The sequence below is a fragment of the Cyrtonyx montezumae genome, unplaced genomic scaffold, assembly GCF_038088225.1.
Source record: "Cyrtonyx montezumae isolate F1298 unplaced genomic scaffold, pur_monq_1.0 scaffold_9, whole genome shotgun sequence".
Lineage (NCBI taxonomy): Eukaryota > Metazoa > Chordata > Aves > Galliformes > Odontophoridae > Cyrtonyx > Cyrtonyx montezumae.
This window is the reverse complement of record NW_027072100.1, coordinates 12,359,821-12,369,601: the sequence shown is the minus strand read 5'-3', so window position 1 is coordinate 12,369,601 and position 9,781 is coordinate 12,359,821.

The window sequence follows — 9,781 nt, the reverse complement described above, 5'->3', positions numbered from 1 at the left end:
TTGCTTTGATGATAGGTCTCATTTCAGTTTTCCGTACAAGTAGGAGAGGAAGTTGAGATGTTCTGTTCAAAAGAGGCTGCCAAGGGTCCGCTCATGGAGCCGGGCTGCTCCCAGCACTGCATCACCAGCGTGCAGCCCTTCCAGCTGATGGGGACAAAACCTCTGCATCTGTTTTATCAGAGCTCAGCCAGGAGGCAGCTCTGCCAAAGAGGCAAGAGCAGGCAGCATGAAGCGGGGCTGAAGTCAGAGGCAAGCTGTGGACAGCACATTTAACTTGTTAAAAAGTTGTTAGAAAGTTGTGCCTAAGAGCAGTTTCACAGCATCACTTGAGCAGTGATTGAGATCCCATAAGCTCACACTTCCTATCAGCTGTAGATGGACCCAGAGAGATCACAGCAATAAATGTGAGGGAGGGAAGGGATTAGGAATTAATTTTGCCACAATTACTTCAAGAAATGGAAGTTAAAAGAAAGGTCAATATGTGGTAGTATAAACAATTTTTGAACATTTGAACAAATTAAAAAATATGTCCTACTCTCTGAAAGAATGTCAGCTTAACAAAGGGCAGTAATGTAGCAGGGCTCCACTACACCCAGACCTTCTAAAGAAATATTTCATAAGGGACCATCCATCCTTTGATGATTCAGTTCTGACCATTCTATGCCATGCATGACAGATTTGAAATTTTCCACTAAACTGGAAAGTCAAACTGTGGGAAGCATGTTTCTTTGACAGCTATCTGAAGTCATTTGGTTAAAATAAAACAGCAACTAATCCAGAATGAAATTTGTAATATCAGCCTATTCTCCCTGCGAGACTTCAGCCCTTGAGGAAGGATCTTTTTCTTTTGAAATGAAAGAATCAAGGAACTTGTTTTTTATAATGGGATTATGGCAGTGTAGGACATTTTAGAATGGGAAAATGACAGTTTTCTTTCATAAAGGTTCTGCAGAGATACCAGGTAGACTTTCTCCCTCTGCTCTCTGCTGAATAATGCTTTCTGTGAGGTTACAAAGTACCCGAGAAAGCAGTTAATCAGAACAGAGCTCAACTGCTACTTTCAGAGCAAACATTTTCAATTAATCTGAAGTCATTAATTACACCTCTCTTTAATAAAGGATCTGGTGTAATTTTCTTTCTTCTAAGTTAATTGATTCAAACACATGCCAGGATCATGTTTTGCAGCAAACAGGTGGAAACATCCTTAACTTAAACAAACCTCTCTCCACTGAAGAGGAATAAAGTGGAGAATGTAAGTAATTGGAGAGAGAGCATTTCCATTTCCTAAAGGAAACAGGAAGAATGGAAGAAAAGACTGCAAGTGCCAGAAGCTGTAGTGTCTGCTCCAAAGGAAGCATATTGCAATTACAAATCTCATTTCTTAGTCTAGGTTAATGAGTGCAGCAAGGAACTGTGTGAGGTACAGAGTAAGGAACCTCCTGGCACGATATTTGGAGCTGAACATTCTCCTCCTCATTTGACATGATGGATGGAGTGACTGTGACTACTGAATAAAACTGGAAAACCGACCCACCATCTTAAAATAAAAACATTTTTCTAGGTTTTTTTTCCCCCCTTTCCTCTTTCCCCAGTGAGTACCTAGCACAGAAATTGATGGCACTGCAAGTTTCAGGTATTATTATTTGACCCGATTCTCATCCTGCTTTAAAGCAAGGAAAATATTTATGCACAACAGATGATGCTCCCCTGAACCAGGAGATCCCCTGTGCATTATATGAGTGAAAATAAACGAGGTGTGGGAGATGAATGGGGGATTAATAATTTTAAGTGAAAATTGACAGGCGGGCGAATCCGGGAAGCGAAATTCAACTCGAGAGTGACATCTAGCGATGGTCAGCACACAACCCTCGCACTAATGCTGCAGTAGGGAAGGGGTAAAGGGGAGGATGGGGACGGGGAGAAAGAAAGAAAGGAAAAAAAAGAAAAAGAAAGGGGGGAAAAAAAGGAAATGAAGGAAAAAAAAGAAAAAAGGAAAAAAAAGAAATAAAAGGGAAAAAAAGGAAAAAAAGGAAAAAAGAAAAAAGTGAAAAAATGGAAAACAGGAAAGAAAAATGGAAAAAATGAAAAAAAGAACAAAAATGGAAATTAAAGCAGATTAAAAACCTCAGCTAAGCAAATTAAAAACACCTCAGACTCCGAAGTAAGAACTCTTAAGAGACAGCTCTGTGTTACTCCTTTGTGACACAAGATGGCACCAGACACTACCCCAAGCTCAGGCTGCTAGGAAAAGCGGTCTGGCAACGAAGTTTAAAACAAAAGCCCATAAAGATGAGTTTAACTGACCCGAGCTGTAAAGGCGTTTCGCCCCGTACCGGCTGTGTGCAGAACGCCCAGCAGCTGATGGCAACGGCACAGCAGGGACAAGTGCTGAAGCTGCAGGTGCTGCTGGCCATCAGTGCACACACAGTCCTGCTGCAGGCCTCAGACTGGGAGGCTGCAGAAACCAAGCATTCATTAAATAAGCCTACACCCCTCTCTGTATGTGCAGCTATGTTTGATGCTACGTAAGTATGCATCACTTAAGTTTGCACTAATTGCTGCAAGTGCAGTCACAAGCACAGATTTTCTGAGCAGTGGGCTGTTACACATCACTCAGCTCAGCAAACACAAGCCAGACTCCCGCGCCCTGGCTTCTAAAAACTGTAGACAAAGTTCACGATCAAATTAGGAATTTCATTTAAATAAATGCTGTGTTCTGGCAGCTTCTTCTGGCCCTTCTTCTGAAACAGCATCCTCAGGAAAACTGACCTGCAGGCACACTCTTATGCAGCAGCAGCAGAAAACAAAGCTGGCTAAATCCAGACTCTGCCCTGCTGATTTTCCCTCCAGGAAGCATTTGCTATTATCCTGTATTTTACAGTGTAAGGAGCACTCAGCTACACTCTCTTCTGTATTTTTAGCCATAGCTGTTATTTAGAAATCTTACCTGACGATGTTTGCCAGTGGCACAGGTTATTGAGAAGAGCTTTTTGAAATTTCAGCTTCAGTGTCACTGAGTTACTTATCAGACTATTTCCTGAGTAGCAAAAAGAGTGAGGGGAAGAACTTGGAGGCATTCAGACATCAAAATGAAGAAACTGGTTCCCAGAAAAATACTTGTCCAGCTACACACAGCCAGGGGCTACAGGGGAGAAGCTGAAGCTGGGGATGACAGCCTCAGTGTGGCTCCCTCTGTTCTTGTGGAGTGAGACCTCAGAGAGTGGGAAAGAATTACATCTGAGAAAAACTATCTTGTGTTTAATACACAGGAACTGGACACCCTAGATTTGAAAGTCAGTCAAGAAATCTCATTATATCCACTTGCAGAATGCTGGAAGTATTTCATTACCCCTCCCGCTTTGGCATCTAATTAACCAGTAAAAGAATGATAACTCACAGGGCACGGTGTAATATACCTCTGTGCATCTCTATAGCAGTGACTGAACTCTGGACCCTGCTCACACATGGTGTCCCCAGACAGCCCACAATATCTCCTAGGCCAGGATGGCTTGGAAGAAGAAAGGCATCATCTGTTCACATAACAAAAAATCCTTAGTAAAAGTAGATACATTAATTGCTCATCTCTAGTAGTTATACAATTATTTATACTCTATATATAATGTTTAATATGTAAAATATTTAATGTTACTGTGCATTATGTTATCTATATTAAATATTTTATGTATATATATGGTTATATATATATATATTTAAAAAGCCATATCCAACAGTAGAAAACAGAAGGGAATAACTGAGCATGAATTCAGAGTGACTGGGGGCAGGTGGAAGCAAGAGGGGTTTGGAGATTCCTTCTCTGCCAAAACTTGCTGGGTAGTGACAACAACCTCCTTCAGGAAACTTCCACCAAGGGGCAGGCTGGGGTCAGCCTTCACCCAGGCTCACATCCCCCCAGCTCCCCAAGCCCAGAACAGCAAGGTTGCAGAGCATCTTCAGAAGCTTCTAAATCTGTCAGCAAAAGCGTCCTTGGTGAACACAGATGAAATCTAACTATTGCTGCCATCAGAAGTTAAGTAAGATGGGAAAGGGATGTGACCTTTTCACAGCAGTACCTTTTCATATCAAAACAACATTCAGTACAAACAAAAACTCGAATGTCAGCTTATTTTCTTTTGTTAAATGGAAACTGTGCTATTCAGAAACACCTTGCTGTACGTCAGTAAATACAAGCACAGATGTGTAAATAACCTTGTGCATTTGAACTGGAGAAAGAAGAAAAAATAGAAAAAGAAATGCTGTGGGTCTAAGAAGCCTTCACTGCTGCCTTCAATGACAAATGGATACCAGTTTCCACAAATCATATCTGCTTTCTAACTCTACTTGGCTTTACAAATCAAGATTCTTTTCTTTAGAGCAAATATTCCATACATACACAGCACGGATCGACTAGCAACATACAGCTTATACAGCAAACGTCAGGATCCAGAGAAGAGAAATGTTCTAATCCCATCACTTAAATCTCATTATGTTTTTGAAGGGTGGAGGACCCCCGTGTGACTGTACCTGTGGAGTTGGTTTAATAAATGGGCACACAGGCTTTGACTAATCCTAGTCACAGCTACACTGTAAGTACCAACTAAAGGTTGTCTCACTCTGGTCTAGAAATTACAAAGAGCAGTGCAGATAAATATATTGAAGATGAGATTCTATTTACAGCCATAGGATGGTATTAAGTTCACATCTGCCAAAGACTGAAAAAACAGAATTGGAAAGACTTGGACCAAATTAGCATGGCAGAAGTTTGGTCTACCTGATAATTAAAATTAAGAGAGAAGTTCTTTGTGAGAGAAGCAGTCTGGGAGCTCTCATCCAGAGCTAGAAAAAGGAAACAACCCAGCTCATGGGCACTCCCACTGATTTCAGGGAAGTCCCGTACTCTGAAATGAGAACTTGAAACATGAAAAACCATGTAAACAGTTTTTCGTTGGAACTGTTTTCCCCCACTGTTTTTTTTTTTTTCCTTTTTGTCTGTTTCTGCTGTAGTCTTCAGATAGGCAGCTGCACACGTAGTCATGACTGTAAGCAGCCCACAGATGGTACTTCAGTACACATGGGAGCTCACAGTGCTTCCCAGTATGTAACGGGTAACAGTAGAAGAAAAAAACTTCTGACTTTTTGATCTTTTTTTTTTTCCTGTTCTTATATGTGCATTTAATCTGGAAGGAAGGAACACGGGACTCCATGCACAGCAGCAAATTGAGGTGCTCTCTTCATCTCCCTCAATGTCATCTGCCCATAGCTCCTGACATCTCGGTAAAATCCTCGTTGATTTTCTAGTACCCAAAGCCTTATGGTCACCTACAGGGCCTGGAAGGAGGGCAGCTGGCTGCATTAGCTGATCAGATGTTGGACAGCCAAACACACACTGCTCAGCCCCAGCACAGCGGGACAAGGAGGTTTATGAAGACAAAGGCTGCAGTGTTTCCCAGAGAGACAACGGAAATACTCTGGGGATTCTTGGCACTGATGAAGCTGAATGGCAGAACACAGCTGGCTCAATCACATTTGTTTGTCTTTCAACCTGTTTGTGAGAGGACAAAACTGATGCTTGGCATTAATAGTCTGAAGCACTTAAAATCCATTGAACGTGACAAAGCACCTGCAGGTGCTGCTAAGTGTTTTGCAATCAGTTCTGCTTTGTCTCCTTTTGTACCTGGATGGGAAGGAAAAATGTGTATAATGCCCAAAAGTTGAGTCTGGTTAAATTAACCTGCTAACTGGCTGAAATTATAAAATAGTCATCTGTAAGTTCAGCCCTGCTAGTTAAAACACAAGGTCAAACACAAAAATCACCCTTCCCTCTCTAACTTCACTATCTGTGAAGATCTACCATAAGAAATGTATGAACAAATACATCTCAGAAATGGAGAAGCATAGAGATCTCCGACCACATACTCAATCATTACTAATAGCACAGTCTACCCAAACCAAAGCCATTGGTGAAACACAAACTACTTTCCATCTGCAAGGATCAGTGCAGCTGGAGTGTTTGGGGCTGGAAGGTGAAAGAATAAGATACGTGAAAGAGGTGAAGACTATCACTGATAGGTGGCAGAGCAGAGTCGAGCTGCGTGCTGCTCGAGGTGATCTCCATTCCCATGCAGCTGCTCTCTGACCAGCAGCCCCAGCTGCCACCTGATGGAAGAGGGAATCAGCCGAAGCAGAGTGCAGATGACAGTTGCATAGCAACTATAGGGATGGAGATCCAGGGCTTCTCTCCTTCAGCACACCAGGAGATTCAAAAACAACGTGGTTGGAGTTCGGGGAGGAGACAAGAATGCCACAGAGCCATCGCACTGCTCACTGGGTCCTGAATCTACATCCTCTCACTGTGCTCAGAGACAAGGCCAAGAAACAAAACGCTCCTCATGGGCTGCAGAGCCCAGGACTAGAGGCCAGAAGGATATGTCAGTCACTGGTTTAAAATAGTAGGTGATGATTTCTGTGCATTCACAGAATCACAGCGATGCATTTAGCTGCCCCGTGAGCTTACTGGCTCAACACAACATAGCAAAGTCCAAAGATCCAACATCCTGACCCCCATACAACCTGCATCACATCCCACAGGACCCACCTGCTTGGATCTCATCCACGCAGACCTCAGCACTTCTCAGGCAGCAGTTCCAGGTTTTCCCAGAGGATTTGGCTGCAGCAGGTGGGAACAGTTAAGTACAAGGCAAATGCAGGGAGCTCACACAGCTGCCTCCAATCTCTAAGTTTCCAAATTTCTCTTCATTGTGTTTTGTTGAAAGAAGGAGCTAAACCAAATACTATTTTAATCTGCACGTCTCAAGTCACAGCTATTGCTGTAGATGCATTTCTTCAGCCACGACAACTAGACTTCACTATCTAAATGATCAAGGATATGAAAGATTGCCATCATTTTAGTACATTTTAATAAGCTGCCACTTCTCAGATGTAACATGGTCACTTCCAGGATGCAAATCCACTGCAACAGTGGTGAATATCAGAGCAGCCTGTCTATTTTGCACTGCAATAGATGTGATCAATAATTGTCTCTCTGCAAAAGGAGCAGAATTGGACAGCTGAGCAGAACAGTCCCCTTGTACCTTCTGAGAGCAAGGCCCAAGGTGGCTCTGCCTTGTGCAAACACCACTTCTGCCAATTTTTGCAAAGACCTCAGAGCTGCAATCAGATCCATGTTGCTCAAGCCAACACTTTTTAGTGTTTAATGACAAAGCTAATAGTGCCATTAATCCATTTTGGTATATAACATTCAATCTCCGCTTTAAATTGCATTTCAGTGCAAACAGCAGCTTGATTCCTGCTGACAGCTGCATTCACAAAATCACAACAAAATGTATTTAATGACTTCTTATTGTCAGGTTCAGCTGAAAGATGGGGAAATATGCAGCAGCCTTTTGAAACATTCCGGAGTTGATATTTACCGAGCAAAAGCTGAAAATAAATGTTTGGCCAAGGCTGAAGCACCATGAAACAAAGAAGAGAAGCACACCTTTGAGATCATGTTCTGTCTCAGTCCTTGTTTGGACTCCCAGGACTGGATCTGGCTAAGCCTCCTTTGCTCTTCTGCTTTCTTTTACCATTACTATACTCTTCCTCCTGCATGTAATTGAACTCCTTTAAGCGAAAGATTTATTCTGTTGCTCTGTGTGCTTGCTTTATTGTTAAACAAAATGTAGCAGTAGGTGTTTTTAAAAGAAAAAAGTCACTGCCAAAAACACCTGCAAGTTTTCCCTTCGAGAAATCCCTTCAAGGATTGTTTTGTTGTTTTTTTTTCCCTGCCTTGAGTAATTTTCCAGCTAATGGCTATTTACAGATCAAACCATGATATTCAGAACAATACACCATATAGGAGGATTCACACGTGCTTTAATCATACCTCAAATCTGGTTTTGCATTTTAACTGAAGTGACAACTTTTTATAATTTTGGATTTCTAACTCGAGTCGTGCAGTCCATCCAACCAGATGGGGAAGACAGGAGTGGAGTTCAAATTGCAGAACACTTCAGGGAATGGGTATACTTGTAGGTGCTTATAACATAAGGGCACCAGCAAGTGACCCAGAGCCAAGCCCAGGAGGAGTCTGCCCCGATGGTGGGTGCTCTTTGCCACAGATGGGAGCTGGGCCTCCCATCCTGCCCTCACCCCAGGAGCACACCACCTCCAACTGCACAAGACACAACTTCATTTCAAGCTCTGTTCTTCATAATGTCCCTCCCTGCTTTGCAGTGACAATCACTGTATCTTGAAGCCACTGTCCTCAGTCTAATCCACCGGATCAAGAGAGCTGAGCAGAAACAACAGAGGCTCGCTACACAAAATAAAAACAGCTGCTGTAGGCATAAATCTGTGACTGCTGTACTCTACAGAGGGAATGTCTTTCCCCTACCGTAGGATTAGAGGAGGGGAAAAGATATTTTCTTGTTTTAAATTGTCTCCTTTGAAACATCTCTCTGTGAATTTAGGGTGAGATTTTGACAGGGCACATGGAAACAGAATTTCTTTCTCCAGTAGAGGTACCTATCCAGGGAGCTCGTCTGACACAAGCGCCCAAGGGCTGAAACACTGGAGACAAGACCAATCCATCCCATAGCTCTCTACTCAGCTGAACTTTCTACCAGCATTGCTAGAAGATTCTTTGCTTAAGAAGCCCTGATATCAGAGCAGTCCCACACAGCCATGTACTCTGAGTTATAAACAGATAGATAGATGGATAGATAGATGGATAGATGACTTTGCAGAGATTTAGGGGGTGGTGAAAAAAGCTCAAGTGCAATGAAGTCAGAAGGCAGGAGTACTTCGGGTCATTGGACATGCTTCCAAGGTAACCAGACTAACATTAGATTTCCATTCTCATGAACAGAACAATAGGTTAATACGGGAGGAGAAGAAAAAGAGGCAATTGAGCTTGAAGAATACTGTCCTTGAAGACAGCGCTACCAGAGACTGAGAAGTAAATTCAGCTACAAATTAACTTGCAGATAACTTGTTCAATAAGCAGCTGTGGCTCTGACCCACCCGGAATACCCTTTGCTGCCTGTACAGCACAGCATGCTCTTCTGAAGCTGAGAAAGGGAAGAGAAAAGCCCTTCAGTCTCAACAGCCGAGAACCAGAGACACGCACGTGCACTGTGCCGAACAAACTGAAGAAGGAAAATAAATGCAAACCATCCGGAGGCGAGAAGTTACCTCCGGAGCGCAGCCCCCCCCGAGCCCCATCCCACGGTGGGGAGCGCGGCGCTGCCGGCAGGGGGCGCCACGCGCGACGCTCCGCGCTGTCACTCCACGGGATGCGCGCTCGCCAGTGGACGCCGCTCCGCACGGAGGATCGAGGAGGAGTTGGTTTTCCCCTCACACGTGTATAAAGCCCTTGGGGTTTTCCGTGGGGTTTCTGGACGCTGTTTTACCTTTCTTGCCGTCGAAGCCCCGAGCTGCAGCAGCAGCAGATGTAACCGCGGAGTCGGCATCGCGCTGCGGATGCCTTTTTTTCTTCCGAGGAAGCGGCTCGATGCCCGATTTTAAGCCTCCAGTGCAGAGGAGCAGCCTGGGACTGACGCGAAATTCACTGTCAGTGAAGATTTTTCTTTAAGTTTCTACTTGCAAAAGTGACTAACAAAATCTGCTTGATTCTGTGCGTTGCAACAACTTGGAAGGGATTATTTTTCCTTTTGCTTTTTTTCTTTCCCCTTCTTCCTCCCCCCCCCCCCCCCCCACACCCCCCACTTTTTCTTCCTTTTTTAACCCTTTCTCTGCCGGCTCTGTTATCTCTTGCAATCTT